The 20461-nt window shown below is 41.4% G+C and overlaps 1 long non-coding RNA gene across 2 annotated transcripts; it reads right to left on the reverse strand.

Moving 5' to 3' along the window:
* Positions 1 to 1726: 1726 nt before the first annotated feature.
* Positions 1727 to 18257, reverse strand: LOC109489596. Of its 2 annotated transcripts, none has more exons than XR_002142628.1 (3): positions 18106 to 18257; positions 14815 to 14938; positions 1727 to 2029 (listed from the first exon to the last, which is right to left on the reverse strand). It is a non-coding gene; the product is annotated as an uncharacterized LOC109489596 (long non-coding RNA). The 2 variants fall into 2 exon arrangements; XR_002142627.1 differs by lacking the exon at positions 1727 to 2029 and adding an exon at positions 14685 to 14719.
* Positions 18258 to 20461: the final 2204 nt, after the last annotated feature.

Here is a 20461-nt window from a genome sequence, read left to right on the forward strand (position 1 = left end):
GGTCCCATGGGTCACCAACTCCTCCTGTTTAGAACTGAACTCATTCTTTTCTCTCCCATCATTGGAATGAAGTCTTCCTCCCTTTACATTCTGGCTCCACTCCCTTCTCGGTTCATTTTCTCAGAACCGGAGTATCCCACTTCCCTTCTCCCTTTCCTGTAAGGGAAGTCACTGCATGAGCTTCCAAACTATGACAGTCATCTGGCAACTTCTCTTCCTCTACCAATTCCTACCACGTTCCACCCTTCATCCATCAACATAGCCCACGTACTTTTTTTTCTTGCACACACTATTAGTTACTGCTCTCTCCAACCTCCAATACGAGAAACCAAAACAAATGGAACAAGAAATCAGATATTAAAATACATTAATATTGGAAAGGAAGAGAAAAAAAGTCGTGGTTCTCATATAATAGGATTGCTTACTCTAAGTCCAAAGCCAGACACTTAGCCATTCCCCTACTAAGAGGGTTCAGGAATATGCCAGACACAAAACAAAGAAACAAAAAATTCCGAATCTGTCCCATCAACAGGCAATAGTCAAGTAGAAAACATAGCAAAGACATTGCTTCCCCAAACGCAACAAAAATATAAATAATTAGGAATTAATATAAAACAAAAAGCACACAAGACTCAGATGAAAACTGACCACTTTGAAGAAATAAAAGAAAACAATGTTGTTCTTAGGTAGGAGGAAGCCGTGTAAAGATGATAATTTGTCCCCTAAACTAATCCATGAGTTCAATCTAATCCCAATAAAAATCACCACCAAAATTTATCATAGAATTGGGTTTTATTCGACAATTCTGTGAAAGGCCATATAAACCTAAAATTCATAGTGAAGAACGAATATGCACGAATAATGAAGAAAATCCTGAAAATAAGAACAATTTGGCAGGAGTAATTCTATTAGAATTTGAAATACATTGGAAAGTTAGAGTAATGTGTGTCTTTTTTTTTTTTAAAGATTTTATTTATTTATTTGACAGAGATAGAGACAGCCAGCGAGAGAGGGAACACAAGCAGGGGGAGTGGGAGAGGAAAGCAGGCTCATAGCGGAGCAGCCTCATGTGGGGCTCGATCCCATAACGCCAGGATCACGCCCTAAGCCGAAGGCAGACGCTTAACCGCTGTGCAACCCAGGCGCCCCGAGTAATGTGTGTCTTTTTGTGTCAGCAGCAAAAGACAAAGAGATTAGTGGAACAAAATGATGATTCCAGTGACACAAGAATATAGGAGCTCGGTGTATGACATTCACTGGAGAGCGAGGGGTTAGAGGTGGCAGATGAGATCATCAATGCCCTATGGAAACCATACGGATTCATCCCTACCTCATTCTACACATAAGACTAGAGATAGAGCAATAAATCAAATGCAAAAATCAAAGCTCTGAAAGAAAAGATACAAGAACATGTGTGTACTTTTGGGACGGGGAAGGCCTTCTTCAGAAGACAAAGGGATCCATAAGCCATAACGTATAAGACCAATTTAGCCACTGTAAAAATTAAAACTTCATATGAAAAAACAGAGAGAGCTAAGTTGTAGGATAATTTACGTACTAGAAGAAGAAAAGTTGCAACAGGAGAATGGGGGCGGGGGGCACGCTATGAGCTGAGAGCTGAGGCCGACCATGGAGGACCTCAAAGGCCACGTTGTGGAGTTTTGACTTCACCCCAAGGAGAATTGGACAACGAATTCAATTGGACACAAAGGGTACATACCAGAGGGTGACATGCTGGGATGTGCGTTCAGAAAGATCATTCTGCTACCGGAGGGAGAGTGGATGGGATTTCAGCTGCGGTGGATGTGGGCAGACCCATTACAAAGGCTTCTAGCACGGCAGTCCAGGCGCAAGGTGATGACCAAGGTTGGGATGAAAACGGACAGGAGTGGATACACTGGAGAGACGTGCAACAGCTGAGGGAACAGCTCATGGCCATGGGTCGTCGTGGGCTCAGAGGTGAGGGAGACAAGAGTGTCAGGAATTACTGGCAGGTGTCAAGCTTGTGTAACCGGAACGGTGGTGGGTTCTGCAGGGAGACAGGAAACAGAAGAGGATGCTTGGGAGAAAAGCCAAAGGTTCAGTTTTGGACGAGTTAGATTAGAATAGGTTTGAGACCTCAGTGCCAGGCATCTGCGTCCCACGGGCCCTGGTTCCCAGGGCAACAGTGCGGAGACGTGAAGATGCGGGATCTAGGGGGGTCATGCACAAGGAAGGGGGATGCTCACAGCGGGAGTGGCACAACTCTTCTTCCCCCACGTGGAGACACTTGATGTCACTCAGACTGAATCCATGGAGGGTCTCAGGACCTAGGGGAGTCCGAGGTCAAGACGGACTACCCGGATCCCAGGTCATATCAGCACAGAAATCATGACGGTGGTATTCCAAGTAAACGTTTCATTCTTCTTCTTGCTCATAACTTCCAGGTTTTGTCTAATACACTTGTATTGTTTCGTTAGGAGGCTAAAGAATCAGGACAGATGAATTTTTTTTAGAATATGTCTTCCAGAGAAAGAAAAATGGGAAAGTGAAGACAGTAGATGATTATTTTTCTTTTTGATTCTCTTTCACACTTGCAGTGTTTGGAAGGAGGGTTAACATTTGGGAGGAAACAGAGTGGATGCCACCGGTGTCTCAGGGCGTGGCGTGATTCTGCAAGGACAGGAGAGGGGGAAGGAGGGAGAGCCGCAGGAGGGGCAGGACAGAAAAAACCCACTAACACACCTTTTTAAAGCTGGTGACAAACTATAGGGGGCTTCTCATCTCAAAGTAAGTGAGAATGCCATTTTGTAACAAAAATACCTTCCCCCAAAAATTGTACTGTTGTTCCTGTTCTGTTTATCAGAATCACCCAATGCAGTTTCCAGTTTGGAGTCTTTCGTATTTAAACTTAACAAAGTCATTGAAATTAAGTAAAATTTTCCTTTCCACTGCCTTTTTTTTTTTTTTTTGCCTGTACCTAGTAATATAAATGCTCAAAAAAATACTTGTTGACTGACTGACTGATCTGTGGCTCTGTGGGATCGGAACAACAACGCCCCGACGCTTCCTCGAGCGTGTCCTGGGTGACCGGGCTGGCGAAGGCCGCCCCAGGTCAGTTCTGCTGAGCGCCAAATTCCCTCCGGCAGAGGTCTCTGCCTTTTGCACCTTTCCAGCCCTTCCTTGTCCCTCAGAAATCCCTCCCAGTGGCGCTCTGAGCTTCATCTCAGGGTGTGAGTGAGCAGATTCCCCGACATCTGCTTCCTGAGTGTGGGTCTGGTGCCTCATTTCCATCTCCAGCAGTCTAAAATTAGATGACATCACCGGGAAGACATTCATCCCAAGAAAACCCATCCCTCCAGCAACACGGGCCAGCTACCGTTCTTGGAGACAGCATCTTGGAGACGGCATCCGACCTGGACGAAAGGAGGGGAGGGGCCAGGAGCGCCGTGGGAGCTGGAGCAGTAAGTGGTTCAGGGTACCACCCTTCCCCAGAAGGGAGCTTGGGACCTTTGTCACAGGGAAGTTCCCTTCCACCTCCACAGAGCCTGGGTCCTGTTCAAATTTGGGTTTAGAGACCCTAATGTTCACAGCAGAGCAAAATACAGAATCTGAATCTGCGTTAGTACCTTCTCTCTCATTAGAAATTGCAAGAAAGCAGCCCATTGTAACGCCATCAGAAACATCCTTCCTCTGAGCCACATAAACAATACATACAATACGTACGTGTACGTGCACGTGCAGCTCCAGCTATAGATATAAACATACATCAACAGACTAAAGAAACCAGTCTCATTCGCTTTTTTCGCTCTAATCAAGATGCATTTTTTGGAGCCTGCATTCAATTCCAATTAAGGGATGCTTTTAGACCTTTTATAGAGGAACGACTATATTTAACACCACCATTCCCTCTAAATAGTAATTGGATTTTACAAGGTATGAAGCTTTTAAAGGTACCTTGAGTCTCAAAACCTTCTCTCTGCCACTCCTGAGCCAAGCTGGCTGAGCTCAAAGTACAAATGCCACAGCAGGAGCTTCCCAGGGACCAAGAACCTGCATTCGAGCTCCGAGGAGGGAAAGCAGAACCGTGCACAGAGGCTTGGGGCTCATTTCACCTCCAAGGGAGGAAGCAATTCCTTTTTTAAAAAAAAATAAGTAATTTGAGGTAATTGGCTCACTGACTTTTTTAAGAATTCAGAAGTAGGTTTTAAACATGATGACTATAAAGAAGAGGGAGGAAAAATATGCATTCAGAAACATGTTCATATATATATATTTTCTGTTGGAAACACACACACACACACACACATATATATATATATATATATATATATATATATACTGTTGGAAAAATACCAGCTAGAAAAAAAGGACTTTTGCAGTATCCATTGAGATTAAGCATGTTTTTCATCTCAGTCTGCTTTTTATGGCAACAAATCAAAATTTTCCCAATGTCACAAAACAATGATGCAAACTTCAAATAAGTTTGAAATGAAACACTAATGTGTCAACAGGATGTGTTTAAAAAAATAACAACCCTTCAGACATCCTCTTCTCCTGGAATGAATGAGCCTGCCCATATTACAGCCTAGACATCTGCTAGCACCCTCGTCATCTTCCTCCACATGGTATTCAAAATTGATGGACAAAAATGCATCAGAACAGGTTTACTGGAGCCTAGGATGATGGCGGAGTAGGAAGCCCCAGGGACCTGTCTCTCCACCTAGACAATTGTACTGGCAGAATCTGTCTGAACTATTTTGGAACTCTGGAATTTATTGATGTCTTGCAACTTCCAGAGGAAGGTTTAGGCAGTAATATGTGGTTAATTTCTGCCAATTTCAGCTCTTAGTACACCAGCAGTTACCCGGCCCACCCCAGTCCCATGGCAGGCAGCTATGCACTTGTTCCTGGAGCAGTTGGCATGAAGTATGTGTGAGCCAGAGTGGACAATAAGGACCTGGTCCTCCAAAAATCAGGTACCTATGTTCTGATCACTGATTGCTGCTTCTGATCATGGAGGTGCAGACGCAGAAGCAGATGGTCATTTTGACACTCCCCCCTAACCCAATCATTGTTGCAACCTCCTCCCCCTGCAGTTGAAGTGACTTCCAGGGGATTTAAAAGGCTAGCATACTTTTTCCCCATTCTGTTCTCTTTTTCCCCTTTAGGGATCTGGCATTAAAGACTAGGTCATTCAAAAGCAACTGCATATACAGAGGAAACTCACTGTGCATGGCCAGGGGAAGGGTTAGACTAGAAAAGACTCAAGACGACCTTGAGTTTATACATCAGGCTGATCCTTAGCACAGAGCACACAACAATAAAAAAATAAACAAAAAAAGACAAAAAAAAAAGAAAGAAAGAAAGAAAGAAAGAAAGAAAGAAAGAAAGAAAGAAAGAAAAAAGAAAGACCCCAGCAAATTCTGGGGAAGAGAAAGCATCTAACTGACTTCCAGACTTATCACATTATTAGATTCAAATGTCCAGTTTTCAACAAAAAATCAAAAGGGATACCAAGAAGAAAAAAAAAAAAGGAAACTGTGGTCCATCCAAAGGAAAAAAATAAACCATCAGAAACTTTCAGACAGAGACACATGGTGGCTCAGTTGGTTAAGCATTGACTCTTGGTTTCAGCTCTGGTCATGATCTCAGGGTCATGAGATTGAGCCCTGCTTCAGGCTCTGTGCTCAGTGCAAAGTCTCCTTGAGATTCTCTCTCCTTCTCCTTCTCCTTCTGCCCCTCCCCCCCACCATTCATGCATACGTGCATGTGCACTCTCTCCCTAAAATGAATAAAACCTAAAGAAAGAAAGAAAGAAACCATTTCAGAGAAAGACCAGGTGACTCACCAGCAGACAAAGATTTAAAACAGCTGTCTTAGAGAACTACAGGGAAATATGGAGAAAATCAAGAAAATGAATGAAAAGATGCAAATAGTAATAGAGATAGAAAATCTACAAGGAAATGAAAAAGAAATTCTGGAAATTCCAGAGCTGAAAAGTACAGTAACTGAAATGATAAACTCACTAGAGGGATTCAAAGTCAGAGCTGAGTAGGCAGAAGAAAGAATCAGTGAACTTAGAACAATGGAAATTACTGAGTCTGAGGAAGAGAAAGAGGAAGGATTGGAGAAAAGTAAACAGAACCTAAGGGACCTGCGGGACACCATCAAGTGGACCAACATATTCATTGCAGGAGTTCCAGCTGGAGACAAGAGAGAAAAGGGCAGAGAGATTATTTGAAAATAATAGCCAAAAAATTCCCAAGCTTCATTAAAGACATGAATGTACAATCAAAAAGCTCAGTAAATTCCAAGTAGGATGAATCAAAGAGACCCAGATCAAGACATATTATAATCAAACTATCAAAAGACAAAAACAAAATAAAAATCTTGAAAGCAGCAAGAGAGAAGCAACTCATCACATACAAGGGATACTGAATAAGATTGTGAGCAGATTTCTCATCAGAAATTTTGGAGGTAGAAGGCAGTGGGTCAATGTTTTCCAAGTACTAAAAGGAAAAAAAAACTGTCAACCAAGAATCTCATCTGGCAAAACTTTCCTTCAAAAGTGAGGGAGAAATTAAAACATTTATACATAACTCACAAATGCTGAAAGAGTTTGGTACCACTAGGTCTGCCCTGCAAGAAATACTAAAGGTAGTTCAGCAAGTTGAAATCAAAGGACACTAGACAGTAACACAAAGTCATATGAGGAAATAAAGATTTTTGTCAAGGTAAATACATGGGCAATGATAAAAACTAGTATTGTTGTAACAATGATTTGTAACTTCAGTTTTTGTTTTCTATGTGATTGAAGACACTCCATATTAAACAAATTATTAGTTTGTGTCTTGGGACGCAATGTATAGAGATGTAACTTTATGACATCAATAACTCAAAGGGGTTGGGATAGAGCTTAGAGGAGCAGAGTTTTTGTATGTTATTGAAGTTAAGCTTGTATAAATTCAAATTAGAGTACTATAACTTTAGGATGTTAACTATAATTCCCACTGTGACCACAAAGAACATAGTTATAGAATATACACAAAAGGAAATGATAAGAGAATTAAAATGTTTTCACTATTTAAAAAAATCAACTATGCACGAAAGAAGACAAAAAAAATGCAGAGGGGAAAGGACAAAAAAGTGATAAGGCATACAGAAAACAAATAGCAAAATGACAAAAGTCTCTCCTTATTAGCAATTACTTTAAATCTAAATGGGTTAAACTCTCTAATCAAAAGGCAGAGATTGGCACAATGAATAGGAAAAAAAAGATCCAACTATATGCTGTCTATAAGAGACACTAATTTTAGGTCTCTGAAGTTCAGGTTGAAACTGAAAGGATGGAAAAAGATATTCCATGCAGATAATAATCTAAAGAGAGCAGAGATAGCTATATTAACATGACACTAATAGACTTTAAATCAAAAAAGGTGATGAGAAACAATGAAAGACATTATATATCAACAGAAGTTTCAATAGTGAAACAATAAAACAGTTATTTACACACCTAGTAACAGACCATCAAAATATTTGAAGGAAAAATGGACAGAATCAAAGGGAGAAACAGACAATTTTACAGAAACAGTTGGAGATCAAGACCCCACTCACAAAGATAGACAGAACAACCAGACAGAAGAAAGGAAACAGAGAACTTACACAACACATAAACCAACTATATCAAACAGACATGTGCACAACACTTCACCCAAGAGCAACACACACATTCTTCTCAGGTGCACATGGGACATTCTCCAGGAGAGGTTATGCGTTAAGCCACAAAATAAGTCTCAATAGGGTTAAAAAGAGAGACATTATACAAAGTATTTTCTCCAACCACAATAAGATGAATTTAAAAATCAATAACAGAAGGGCAACTGGAAAATTCACAAATTTGTGCAAATTAAACAACATACTCTTAAACAACAAATGGATCAAAGAAGAAATCACAAGCAAGAGTAGGAACCTCACAAGGCTAGAAATCGAATTACCAGATGGTGCAGGGATTGCACTCTGGATGTGCACCCGGAAGAACTGAAGCAGGATCTCGGAGTGTTGTTGCACGCCTGTGTTCCCAGCAGCATTTTCACGAGAGCCGAAAGGTGGAAGCCACTCAAGTGTCCACCAGCAGATGAGGGGATAAACAAAATATGGTGCATACATACAATAGAATATTTTCAGCCTTAAAAAGGAAGGAAATACTACACATAGTCCAACACGGATGAACCTTGAGGACATTCTGCTTAAGTGAAATAAGGCAGTCACAAAAAAGCAAATACTGTATGACTCCATTTATCAGAAGTACATAGAGTCATCAAATGCACACACACAGAAAGTAGGATGGTGACTGCCCAAGTCTGGGGGAGAAGGAGTGGGGAGTTGTTGTTTAATGGGTGTAGAGTTTCAGTTTGGTTGCATGACAATCTGAATGTACTTAATTCCACTGGCCTGCATATTTAAAAACAGGTAAGGTGGTAAAATTTTGGTTACATGTACTTTACCACAATTAAAAAAAAATGGTGTTGGCCAAACTCACAGAGCTTATGAACCTAATTCCATATTCTCCCACAATGCCATTTTCTTCTCATTCTATGTTTAGTCTTACACTGGATTTCATTACCTAGAAGTATTGCACCTGAAAGACATTCCCCCCATTTTACCAAGGTCCATTCTCTGTGAAATGTGTTGTTCGGGAGCTAAGAGAACTGGCTCTTGGAGCTGGGCTGCCTTGGTTTGAATCCCAGCTCTGCAACTCACTAGCTGGGTGATGTTAAGTAATTTATTTATCCTCTCTGTGGCCACAGTTTTTCTATTTGTAAAATGGAGATCATAACAGTTCTTATCTAAGAGAGTAGTTGTAAGGATTAAACGTCAAACTGTATGTACAAAGCCGACCAGAATTCCCAGCCCATGTTAGGCGCTCCATTATTACTGTGACCATCATTCCATTAAAACAAGCATTTTCTAGGAAATCAATCAGGCCCAAGGATTCTATATTCTTTTGTTTTTCACTGTACCTACCTTTGTTTCATAGTCTTTTCAGTTGTCCCCCTTCTTCAGTCTTGGTTCCTTCCAACCCATTTTCCACCTCCAAGCTAAGGGACTCTTTCTGAAAGACACATCTGACCACGCCTCTCCCCTGCCTAAAGCTGTTCAGGTGTCGCGGCCACGATCTAGCCCCTGCCAGCTCCCTGAACGCTTTTGCTATTTTGCAAGGCTTCACCCACACTCCGATTGCACTGACCTGCTTGTGGTTCCCTGAATTTGCTTTTGTTATTTCACACCGCGGTGTTTTGTCCACACAGCTCCCCCTCCTGGGAAGTCCTTCCATGCTTGGTCCACCTGGCAAACCCACTCGTCTTTTCAAGCCCAGCTTTACAGTCACTTTTGCATGAAGTGCTTCCTGGCCACCTTGGCATTGGACCACAGCAGCCATAACACTCGAGTGTACCTACTTGTCTCCATCTGGCAGAGGCTGGTGTTTATTCCCCTTCATGTTCCCAGTACCCAGCATGCTCCTGGCTCAGCATAGACAAGCAATATGGAATGAATGGACCTACTGTGCACCAGCAGGCAAGGAGACGTAAGTCGTGGTATGTCTGCTCTCAAGGAACTTGGACTTATTAAGATTAGAAGTAACACCAGCCAATAGTGCAGGACAGACTCCAACCAACGGGCAGCTAAATGTCTCATAAGGGCTGCAGATCAAGTCTCACCTTCAAAATGAGGTCATCACTTGGGGAGGCTTCAGAAACATTAAAATAGCAGCCAGTATCTACGGAGCACACCTATTGCCTGTCAAGGACCATGATAATTGGGTTAAAGGCGTTATGTCATTTCAGCCTCATTAATTGATTAAAGCATCAGTTTAAGCAGGTAGAAATCAGATACTTCTATTGCAGCTCATTGAGTTTACACCAGGAAGTTCTCAGTTACTCCATTCATTTTCTGCTCATGTATGTATGTGTCACTTTGTATTTATTGACCCTGTCCCAGAAGGAATGCAAAGAGGGGAAAAAAAGAGTTAAAATAGTCTTTGATGCCTCAACAAGACAATGGTTTCAAAATGCAAGCTTTAAATAAATAAAACAGGAGGAAAGGGAATCTTAACTCCAAACACTTACTTACTTACCAGAGGCAAGTGCAGCCAACTTACAGACCATAGCGTTTTAGCAGAAACCATGGAACTCAGATATGAAGTCAGGGAAATCTCTGCCACAAGGAAAGAGGGGAAGTCCACTCCTTCTTGCCCGTGGAAGGTGGGAAGGAGAGAGATGGGTCAAGAGGTGAGTCATGGATGCTGGCAAACTCACCTCTTCCAGGATGAAACCTGGAGGCAGAGGGCCAAAGTCTTCAGATGGGTTTGGAGGAATTCAAGAATACTGCACGTCGTGGCCCATTTCCCTGAACACAGCTTGAGGAAAGTTGCAGCATTAGGAAAAGCCCTACACTTAGCCAGACAACACACCTTAAATGGCAGAGAATGGGAAGGCAGCACTGAGCAGGGCAGCTGACAAGCCCTCTAAGTCCCCAAACATGAAGGGGATCTGGAAGTTCTTTGTTCCTCAGAGAAGTTCCCAGAGGGATCCAGGACAGAGAGACTGCAGAAGACGGGCCTCAGGGTCAATGAAAAATGGCCCAGACCACAGTCTTCAGCATTGAGTACTCGTGCAAGTTTTCAGAGTCCCACAGGACTGAGCCAGCACATCTGAGTGGACATGATGTGGTGATCCAGGTAGAGGACAAGGCCAGCCACCCAGCAGAGAAACCAGTCAGGACACAAAAGTCAGCAGAACGTCCTGCACTCACACGGACATAAGATGGCGCTTCACTTCCCCAGGGCCATCAGATTTGTAACACCCTCACTGTAGGGTGGCCCAAATCTTTTGGGAACAAGTAAGGGGAGAGAGACAAAATCTGAATGACTGCATGCTTTCCAAAAGGGATTAATCCATTCATTCTACAAATACTAAGTTCCTACCCCATGTAAATCAATGCCGTAGACACTGGAAATACAGCAGTGAACCACACAGGCAAAAATCCTGCACTCACAGGTCTTGCAGTCTATTAGATAAGACATACAAATGATGGGGCATCTGGGTGGCTCAGTCAGTTAAGCGTGTGACTCCTGATTTCAGCTCAGGTCACGATCTCAGGGTCGCGAGATTGAGCCCCACATCGGGCTCCATGGAGGCTACTTAAAATTCTCTCTCTCCCCTCCCAGCTCATTCTTTCTCTTTCTCTCTCTCTCTCTCAAAAAAAAAAATGCAAATAAATAGGAGAATATGTCCTATAGCAGAAGGGCATGCTGAACCCCAAATGCTGAGGAAGAGCATGGGGAGTACGTGGGGTTGCTGTTTTATGTAGAGTGACCAAGAGAGACCTCAATTATAAGGTGGAAAATGAAGAGATATCTGATATTATAAGCAGTGAGCCACAAGAATGCCTGAGAGAAGAAGGCTCTGGATAGAGGGGGCAGCAGATGCCAAGGTCCTGCACTAGGAGTATGTTACGGGGGTTTAAAAAAAAAAATCAGGGAGGCCAGTTGTATCTAGAACAAACAGGGCAGGAAGGACGGTGGTCAGAAAAGAGTAAGGCGCCAAGTTATATAGGCCTTATACGCTTTCATAAGAACTTTGGCTTTTATTCTGAGAGAAAAGGGAAGCAATTGACAGGTTTCAAGCAGAGGAATGATGTGATCTGACTTGTATTGTGGATCACCTCTTGGCTAAGGAACAAAGAGGTTATAACTTCCTAACTAATAGAAGAGAAGGAAAGGGGAGAAAAACAGATAAAGAAAGACGCACGGTAAATATATAATAAAGTGATTGATATGATTAAACGCACACGTCAGTAATCACAAACAGTATAAATGGGCTAAACTCAGAAAGGAAGGATAAAAAAATTCAGCTGCATATTGTTTAAAAGACATATGTCTTAAACATGAGGGCTCAGAAAATTTGAAAATAAAAGATGAAAAAAAGACAAAAGAAGGTGTTAACCAAAAAAAGATTGACAAAATTGACTTCAAAACAAAAAGCAGCACTAAAGATTAAGAAAGCCATAGATGATTAAAGATTCTGTTCACCAGTAAGATATTTAAATTTCAGTGCCCTCACTGCTTTGCAGATGCATGGAAGCCCCAGAGCAGAAAACACCCATGCGAAGCCTCGGGAACCCCACCAATGACATGGCAAGGGAGATGACCATGCCAGTCAAAGACAACTGGGCATATAAGGAAAGGGACAAAGATTATTGATTTAAAACATCCAACTATCATGGCTCTCCATAGGAGATGTCCAACACTGAAGATACAGTAAGACTGAAAGTAAAAAGATGACACTTACAATAGCAGCTAAAAATAGAAGAACATAGGAACGATTCTAGCAAAAGATGGACAAGCCCTGGAAGGGATAAATTGCAGGGCTTTAATGGAAGGTTTTTTCTAAAGCTTAACGATTGCAGAAATACACCATATTCTTGAATGAGAAGATATTATTTTAAATATCAGTTCTCCCCCAAATTATCTATAAAGTCAATGCAATCCACAACCAAAATCCAAGCAGATTTTTTTTCAATAAGTTGACAGCTGATTCTAAAACTTACATGGAAAAGTTAAAGATCAAAGAAGAGGCAAAACAGACCTGAAGAAGAAACTGAAGCCAAGAGGCTTGTGTCAAGATGTATTATTAACCTGAGTAACAAAACCAGTAGGGAATCCGTCAGAGTAGTCAAGTAAATGAATAGAAAATCCTAGAGAGTCTAGATACAGACTCACATCTATGTGAAACTTACTATAAGACCGAGTTGGCATTGCCTATCAGGAGGGAAAAAGAGGTGTACTCTTCAAAGAATGGTACAGAGATAATGGGTATCCATGTGGGGAAAAAATCAAATTGGATACTCATACCACATCATACATAAAAATCACCTCCAAGTGGATTAAAAAAATTCCAGGTGATTATGAAAGGAAACATAAAACTTAAAACTCACAAATAGAAGGGTAAAATATTTAAAATTCGGCTATATTAAAATTAAGGACTTGTATTTTTTATGTGATTGAAATTTTCTATAACAAAATATTTTTAATAGAAGAACTTGTACTAATCAAAAACCACAATAAAGATAGCAAAAAATGCTCTGAATTAAATGAGACATTTAATTTAGTTAAATGAATTAAATAATAAAGGATTAATATACAAAACACATAAAGAACTTTCCTGAACCAATTAATAAAAAGACAAAGAATCCAAGAGAAAATGAGTAAAAAAAGTAATGTCAGAATGAGAAAATGCTAGTGGACCATAAGCGTATGTTCAACTCCATTGGTTTCATTAGGCATTAGGGAAATGATGATTAAAACCACAATAAGAAACCTTTTCATATCCATCCAACTGGTGAAAATTGAAAAGCTGAACAATATCAACTGTTGGCGAGGACATGATGCAACCGACCGATGCTATATTCACTCTTGGTAGAAGAGAAAACTACTGCAAACACTTTAGGAAACAGTTTGGCATCCCCCAACAAAGTTAAAGATGTAGGTATCCTGTGACCCACACATTCGTCTGCCAGGACCATAGATTGAGTGATCCTTACACATACACATCAGAAGGTCGTTCTTAACAGCCACTGTTGACAGCAGGGGTCACCACACTTTTTCTGCGGAGGGCCAAATGGTAAATATTTTATTCTTTGCAGTGCATCCAACAACTTCTGGACTCCATCCGAGCAGCAAGAAAGCAGTTATTAGACAATACGTAAACAAACGAACGTGGCTGCATTCCGATCGAATGTTTTTGATGGATACTGACTTTTTAAAAATGATTTTATTTATTTATTTGAGAGAGAGAGAGTGCACGAGAGAGAGAGAGAGAGAGAGAGAGAGAGAGAGAGCATGAGCAGGGTGAGGGGCAGAGGGAGAAGCAGACTCCCCGCTGAGCAGGGAGCCTCATGTGGGACTCGATCCCAGGACTCTGGGACCATGACCCGAGCCCAAGGCAGATGCTTTTTGGTTTTTTTAATATTTTATTTATTTATATGAGAGACAGAGAGAGAGAGAGCACAAGCAGGGGGCAGGGGTAGAAGGAGAAGCAGACTCCCTGACAAGCAGGAAGCCCGATGTGGGACTTGATCCCAGGACCCTGGGACCACGACCTGAGCCTAAGGCAGATATTTAACCGACTGAGCCACCCAGGCGCCCAACACTGAAATTTTAATTTCATATATTCATGTGCCATGAAATACTATGCTTCTTTTCTTACTATTTAAAAATATAAAAACTTTTTTATGTTGAAGGCCCTACAGAATCAGGTAGATGTGACCCACAGGATAAATTTTTCCCTACCTTTGGTTTCTAATGTGAAGAAAAGAAAAAGAAAAAGAAAGAAAGGAAGGAAGAAAGAAAGAAAGAAAGAAAGAAAGAAAGAAAGAAAGAAAGAAAGAAAGAAAGAAAGAAAGAAAAGAAAAGAAAGAGAGAGAGAGAGAGAGGGAGGGAGGGAGGGAGGGAGGGAGGGAGGAAGGAAGGGAAAGGAAAGAAAAGGAAAGGAAAGAAAAAGAGACAATACAGTTGTTCATCAAAGACAAATAGCAGAATAAATCACAACACGTAACAACAGATGGGGAAATACCTCTGTGGAAGGATGTAGAGGGGACCTGGAAGAAGTCGGGAAGAGCCACCAAACTGCAGTGAGGGAATGGGCGGGGAGGTTGGGTGGAGGCATCCCAGACGGCCCTGCAGTCATGAAAAGGAGCTTCAGGGAGCCCTGCAGCCAGAGATGGCCCACAAAGGTCCTGTCTCCCAGAACAGGTCTACCTTGGCACCCTTACCTGAGGTCAGTCCTTAGTATGGGCGGTGAGTCATTGCCGGTGAGGAGCATGGGGAAGGCGGTCTGGGCACTAACACTCCTGAATTTCAGACGCCGCCAGAGAAATCACTGGCCAGTCGTGATCCCTGCAGAAAGACACCCAAGGCATTGTCATGGCCGCCATTATCACACAAAGCACGCATCCCAGTTACATGGAATTCTAAAACAGGTGAAACTAAACAGTGTGGTTTGTCGATTTACTCATAGGTACTGAAACACGAAGACAGACAAAAGAATGATCAACAGAACTCAGGATAGTGATTTGCCCTCCACTCCGGGCAGGGGGTGGTGAGTAAGTGGGGAATTACTCAGCATTAAGGCCACTGGACCGGATGGAGGGCACATGGGTATACATTTTATTATTAGTCACTACCTGCACGTGGATGTTTTATCTATTCTTTTGTATGTATGACATGTCACCCAATAATTTTTATCGAAAAATAGATTTCGCATATCGAGGTAGTGATGTGTGACTATTCAGCCATGCTGCAAGGATAAAGCCTCTCCACTTGGCTGCTGTCAGCTTCAGAGATCGTGAATGTGAAGCCCCCTAGCTCGACAACTCAGAGCTCTTCTCCTCCCTGCCCTCCTGGAAGTCTTCAGCACCAGCCCGCATCTGGTCAAGTTCTTCTAGGAGAAGGTTCCTCTGTTTTTACTGAAGTCAGTCAACAGAATCACATCACTGCTGTTCAAAGGGATCTGGAAGAGCAGCCTGCCCTATTTCCTCCTTCCTGTCATTCCTGCAGGAAGTGGGAGCTCAGCTGCTCATCCATTGCTGCCCCCTTCCTGCTCAGCCCTCACGGGCGAGAGGGAACCCATCAGCCACAGACCAGCCCCTGCTGGTGAGATGCTCCGTGCCACTCCAAAATTCAGAATTGTGTCCTGTACTCACCCTGCACTTTCTACTCCCCACCAGCTTAGTTCATTGTAATTATCACTAAGTGGCTCTGCATTGGAGGACTAGTTAAGACTCTTGGCTTAAAAGAGAAATTGAGATAGAAACTTGATAATGTCGACGAGGAATTTTCCGTTTCTACTTCTTTATTATTCTTCTGTAATTGAATTTAAATTTTAACAAATGCCATTTTGGCGACTATTGAGATTTTTCTTTGGACCTATGGATATATATCACAGTAAATTTTTTCTAACATCAAATTATTGCATTCCAGGAATATTGTTAATTGGGTCTTGAAGTCATCTTAATTTAACAGAATGCTGGCCTCAGTTTGCTAGTGTTACATTCTGGACTTCTTGCCTATTTTCATAACTCAAATTGAACTATAATTTTTTTGGGTATAGAAGGAGTGGGTGATGTCCATTCTGTTACAAAAGTTATTAACAAATGAATAAGGGAAATTTCCATATATTTCCTTTCTCTGTTTCTTATACATTCAAACAAATCTAACCAATGAGACCATCTACTCAGTTGCCCACGTCCTTTTTTAAGTGTATACGTTGGCATCTCTGGAAGTCAGACCTCAGTTATTCTATCTTTCAAGATTTGCCACTTCTAATGTAAATTTTTATTGCTATGTTTTCCTTAAACTTAGTCCATATTTTTATTTCCTTAATTTCACAGAAAAATTCTCTATATTCTTTAACTTCCCCTTCACAAAAAAAAAATTAAAGAGAGATTAGATTTCTTTATAATCTCCATTTTTTATTGTCTTTTCATTGTTAATTTGGGACTAATATTATTCTTTCCTCCTGCTTCCATGAGATTTAATCTGCCTTTCCTTTCCTAACCTGGATTCCATCTTTAATAGATTCCCTCATCCTCAAACCCACTTCACTCTGCTTCTGAGCCATCTTGTCATTCCTGCTCTCAGGCTGTACCTGCAGCAGATATGGGGGAACTCTCATTTTCACTGTTTTCTAGGATGTGTGAAATCACAAATTTAGGTTCAGTATTTTTTTAGGGATTTCAATTATCTCCCATGTGATTGAAGTTTGTGATCACAGAAAATGTACTATATAAATCCTCCCCTTTGAAATGTATGAAGACTTTCTTTGTGATCTAATTACATTTTAGAGTTGTTCAATGCACTCTTAGCGAAGGGCACTCAACTATGAGCAAGTACAAATTTCAATTTAGTCTACTTAATTAAACTCAGTAATGTTGTTATCCAGGTTCTCTGTATTCTTACCTAGCTGGAGCTGCTTGATCTTTCAGAGGTGTAAGAAACGACGCCAAAGTCTCTTCTGCTGACCTTCCCGGTTTTCCTTCTTGGGGACCTTGTACAAACATTCTTATCGTGCATGTCAATGACATGCTACTTCAGCACAGGTATATTCTGACCTTTATGTCTACAGGGTGCCCTCTACTTTTTGTCAAAATAAAGTGATCTCCATCAATTTTAATGCTTTTATACTTTTAATTCTTAATTACATAGTACTAATATAGGAGACTTTTATTCAAGATTTTTGCTTTTTTGCTGCACTTATTAGCTCAAGATTTTTGTTTTAATCTTCCCGTTTTTCTTTTCATTTTCTTTTCTTTCTTTTGATAGTCTTTTACGAATGACATATAATAAGATTTTCTTTGCTATCTTTTTATCCCAGACTAAGATTAATTTTCTGTTTGAATATCTTAATGTTCTTAGTGTGCTGTCATGGGTAATATGTTCGATCTTAATTATGTTCATCTGGTTTCATGCTTTTGGGGTTTGAGATAATTTTTTATTGTTTTTTGTTATACTTTCTTATACTTTCATACCAGGTTTCATTTATTTTGTCCTCTGTGGTGATAATAAAATTGGTCCTTTTTAAAACTTAGACTAGCGATTACCCTGAAGTCTTATAAAATCATACTTGAAAATACGTTTCTCTCATGATCAAAATCAAAAATAAAATCTCTCTGTCCCACCCCTGTGTGAAATGACATACCCAGTGTGCACTTCCTTGTCCCTTTCGCCTACATTTTCCCCAGTTTTGTTACCTTGTATTTGGGATTTTCAAAACGTGTTATAATTAAATCATTAACTTTTACATCATATTTGCTCTGTTTTCGTGCACTTAGCTTAGAAAGTATACATAAGACAAAAACAATTCCATCTCCCTCCTTTAATTCTCCCAGTTGGTCCTCCCATCCTGGAACAACCCCACTTTTACTCATTTTGATTCATTTCTTGGCCAACTTAACTGCTCTGTGGAGTCATTGTCCTCAAAAAGGTATTTTACCTTATGGCGTTTTTCAGTCTCCCTCCCCCGTCCCCCAAAAAAGAGAAAAGAAAGAGAAAAGATAAGGCCTCACCAATGCCTCACCTTCCTCTATGAAAACTTTTGATGGTATAAAATTTGGAGGCTAAATGTTGTTCTTTCAAACGCTAATCTGGAAAAGCCAACGGTGAGCCTGAATACAAATGGAATCCACTTCTGTCTGTGTTCTTACCCCCACCTAGAGGACCGGAATACACAGGGGCCGGGGGCGCCACCGCACAGGTGTGCCCGCCTCTCCTTTGTTGACTTGTACCGAACGTGCGCTTCTTTGGGTTCTGAGCCTTTCTTGCGCATGTTCCTTGCTGCTTTCCCTCCCTGTGGCCGCGCTCTTCCGCAGGGCTCCTGTTACCCACCTGCGGCCCCCCGCCATGTGGCGCTCCACGCCATTCTCACTGCTCTCTTTCTTTTAACCTCTTTTCCAAACTTTGAGAGCTCTTTTCAATCCGATTCGGTATCACTTTCCAAATGGTTCCAGTCATGGAAAACAACTGCAAACAAAATCTCAGATGCCCAAATTAGAAAGAATTATTTTAAAGAAAGAAAAGGATCAAAATTAGCTGCTCCAGTTGGTGTGAGCCTAGAGGGCCCTGGGCCCCACGCCCTATAACCCCTTGGCCCCCCCACGCCAGAGGCCGGGACACTCCCTGGTGGCTGTAGCGCGCGGTTTGAAAAACGCCGCTCTGCGTTTCTCATGAAATTTTCTGCAGTGTCAGCTTGCTTCTTTACCACTTCGACTGTTGATTTGGATTCAGCGATTTCATTTTTAATGCAAAATACTGTATTTTGTGTATTAGGTTCATTCTAAACGTCCCAAAGCTGTGTACCCAATTCCTCCGTACACCTGTAGCCTTACAAAGCTTCCACTCCACATTTAATTGGCAACACAGGCCAAAAATTTTAAAAGAAGTCAGATCTATTAACATCTGGGGCAGTTTTAATAGCACATTTGGCATTCATTGACAGTGGGTGTCTTTGAAAAGCCGTAAGGCTAAAGAAGGAACTTAATTTATCATTTTCTTTTCACTAGAAAAGGCTAAGTATACATTTAAAAAACAAATTTTAAAACTCCCGAAAACATCTGTCTCGGGGTGGGAGGGGTGCAGGATGTGGAGTCCGCCCTGGGAACCACATAAATTGAAAAGGAATGCAATATTCTCTGCATTTTTTGTTGGTTTTTGCATGCAGATCTGTTATCAACCATTTTAAAAAGTATTTAAATTCTAGTTTTCTTAAAAGCTTTCCTTATGACAATAATCTCCCTTTTCATGAAAGCCTATTGTGCGCTCTTCTCATCTGTGACTTCCTGAAGTTTATTGAGCTCAAGTCAGATATTTTCTAAAATTTTTCTGCTCTTTCCCATAATAAATTTTTTCCAAAGTACACTGTTCCTCGGACTCTTGAGTCCCTGGTTCTCTCTCTTCTTCGTTCAATCCTTTGATGGGGGGAGGGGGAGATCTCGGCCTTGATATTTGTTCATAAACAGAGCGTGTGGTTTTGCTTTGGTTCCCCATCCCCATCTATCTGCTTCCTGGGGAGCTTCCCATCTCCACCCACGCCAGCCAACTCTCCCGCCATCTGCAATCTACTCAACCTAAGGAAGGGTCTGCCCGGTCAGCTTTCTGGTCTCAAGTGGCACACACTTATTTCCTCATCCAAGACACCAAATGAAGAACAGAGACTTCTGTTTGCAATAATCCCACAGTTTTCCCAGTTGCTGAATTCATATTTCCCTGTTAGCATATTGGGATTGCAGTCCAGGAGTGGGTTGGAGAGGAAGACAGAGGCTATAATGGACAAAGAATTTCCTGTGACCTCTTTTCCCCTATATGGCCTTACTCTGTTCCTCGGAGCTTCCTCTCAGTTCTGTGAAGTAAAGACATTTCTCCTGGCTTCTAGTAAGCCATTAAATAATATTTCTGGTTTCCAGCTTTGGTGGAAATCTGAATCCCCTTCTATATTTTCACAATTATGTCAGAGGGAAGGTGGGGGAGGGCAAATGAAGAGTGTCTAGTTTCCTGCCGTCATAACCCACAAACTAGCATGGTAACTCAAGTCCATGAGGCCACTGATCCCGCCTGCAATCTTCCCTGAAATCGTTCACAATGACTGCTAGTACCCAGAGTGAAATTTGACCCGTCAGCATGAGGAAGGCGGTGGAGAACTTGTGTGTATATTTGGGCGTGTATGTGTGTGTGTGCCTGTGCATGGACTGTAGACACGTGCATGTGTATATGTGACATGGGGTGGTAAACTAATTAAGGGATGGACACATATAAAGTTAAAACAGAAGCAGAAAAGTGTAGCAGAATTTAAAATAGGAGAGTCTGTATACCAATTTCTGGAATGTTCCTCATGGCAACAGTTAAAGGTCATTTATTTTATCTCCCCTC

Source organism: Ailuropoda melanoleuca, chromosome 9, assembly GCF_002007445.2.
Source record: "Ailuropoda melanoleuca isolate Jingjing chromosome 9, ASM200744v2, whole genome shotgun sequence".
Classification (NCBI taxonomy): domain Eukaryota; kingdom Metazoa; phylum Chordata; class Mammalia; order Carnivora; family Ursidae; genus Ailuropoda; species Ailuropoda melanoleuca.